The following is a 2,626-nucleotide window of genomic DNA, read 5'->3' on the forward strand; positions in this document are numbered from 1 at the left end:
ACAAATGTTAAGAATTTCTATAAAAACACATTCAAAATTTATGGATTATAGTCAAAGAATATGTTCTATAAATTTGACCCAAACAAATTGGAATTGTTCTGACCTAATCGAATAATTTGTGCTTTAAAATAGCAAATAACTGTTCAAACTTGAACTGTAATCAGTGCCTGTTTGTTTGGTTGGATTTTACTCCGATTTCCACATATTTCTGATCATATCCCATTGGTCCCCTAAACTGCCTTGGCTGTATAACTAACCAGTTACTGCCAATTTTACCGCAATTGACCTTCCTACTAACCGTATATAATTTCCAAATTGGCGGTACCAGCCAAATGACCAATAAATTCATAAAATGATCAATTGGTCATGGAGTAAAATTTCGCTGTTGCCCTGGAATGGAACCAACACAACTACAATATCCTCCCTAATGATCAATATTTGTTGACATCATGGACATAAATAAGATCATTCCATCCACGACAGAGACCACAGTGACTCTCACAGTTCAGACTATTTTGATAGTCAAACAGAAATGCTGGGTCACTTTGATTAAAATATTTATCTGATAAAATTCTTAGAACATGTTCTTTGACCAGTCGATGATTTGATTCAAATACATTTTTTTATAAAAAGAAAAAAAACGAAAATTATCATTTCAGTACAATAGAAAACAAAAAGAATTCACTATTAACAACAATTTAACTATATAAAACAGAGGTCTAATGTGGCAATTAACGACAACAAATAACAAATATAACAGATTTCAGCACTTAAAACAATAGCATATTAAAAGCATCATATATTTTTGTTACATATTTCATATAATAACTAACAAGCAAAAACTTTCTCAACCCTTAGCCAGTTTTAAGGTGGTACATCCATCAATAGCTGGAAAACATTCCACAACAATATTCACGTCACCATCAAAAGAATAATTACTCATTACAGAAATTCAAAGTTACACTGCCCTGAATGAGAATTTCTTGAACAGTAATAATTAGACATTACAATTTTAGAAAGTACTACATATTGACAGCAAATTTCAATTACTAATTTCATTACTTGATGTTGGAAATACTACTCATTTAAATTCTAAGTTTAACGAAATTTGCTGATTTTTTTTTTACCTAAACTACAAACTTCCATTCTTTCAAACTGCAAAATTTGTGCAAGATTTTGAGATAGTTTATATATTGATCCAATGAGTCAAAGAAAAACTGTTCTATTTTGAAAACATGCATATTCATAATATTTTACTGATACTAGTCAATAAATAAGCAAAAAAAGGTATCTTCCAGCTTTTGATGGATTGACCACTTTAAAAAATAATATTGAAATAGATCTGCTACATTTTAACATAAGATAGTATGTAGCATGTATTTTCCCTGAAATGATTTACAATCAGTTAACAAAATGTAAGTTATTTGTTTGGGGTTTTTTTTTTGTTTTGTTTTTTTCATACAATCTAATTTCTTAACTGGAAAAGTCTAACAATTTTAGGTAAAAAGGTGTATATATTCATATTGTAAAAAAAAAATCTAGACAATGAAAACATAGGAAATATTAGGGAATATTTAACCTCTCCAATAAGCCTGTAATGTTGAATTTTCATGAAAAATTTGGCCTCACAAAATTTTCTGATTTTACAGTATTTGGTTTCCAGTTAAGTTTTGTAAAAACATCTCAAATTACTCATTAAAATTAATAAAACTTTCATTTGTATTGGAGAACAAACATTATAAAAATCTACATAACCTTTATAATTACTAGTAAACAGTTGATTGCTCTTAAAATACAACCGTTCTGATCTATAATAAAATCATTCTGGTCCAAAAATGCAAATTGTTTTGATTGAAAAAAAAATCAGCCATATTGCTCTACCATTGATAAAGCTTGATCTAAATCAAGCAAATTGAGAATACTCTTTAAACTTTTAATATTGAATCAAGATCCAAAGCTGCGATAACAAATTACACCTGCAGCTAAAAATAGTCTTGGAAAAGTTAAAAATAGTAACAGATGGCTATAAATAGTCTTGGAAAAGTTAAAAATAGTAACAGATGGCTATTTTTAGCCTTGGAAAAGTTAAAATTAGTAACACCAGTAAAGGAATCATAATAACTAATTCACATCAAATTTAACCGACAATTAAAACATGATTCTTTCATCATAGCATAAGTCTAACATACCAAACTATATAATGTGATAACAATAAAAAAAAAAACATCATCACATAACATAAAAAATCTACTGTACAGCACTTAAATATTTTCTTGTGGGGGGGGGGGGAGGGGAAAAGTATGACCCATCATATGGGTTCTTCAACAAACATTCAAAAATTTTGATAACATGAAAAATAAACTCTTCTCTTTTTTATATAACATTTGTATACTTTAACAGAATAATAACCGGTTCACCATTCATGAGTGATAATAACTTCACTTTTTTATTACACAACAATATAAACAGCCATGTTTTTGGAATACCAAACACATAAACAAAAACTTGAAAATGGAATACCAGTCAAAATACAAAAAATACTTATCAATGATTGGTTGATTTCAAACAGTACAATTTAAAATGGACCAATGGTAGTGTGTTGACTGGTTTTCAACTTCAAGTTCTA

This window comes from Ruditapes philippinarum, unplaced genomic scaffold, assembly GCF_026571515.1.
Source record: "Ruditapes philippinarum isolate M1 unplaced genomic scaffold, ASM2657151v2 ctg608_1_1_1_1, whole genome shotgun sequence".
Classification (NCBI taxonomy): Eukaryota; Metazoa; Mollusca; class Bivalvia; order Venerida; family Veneridae; genus Ruditapes; species Ruditapes philippinarum.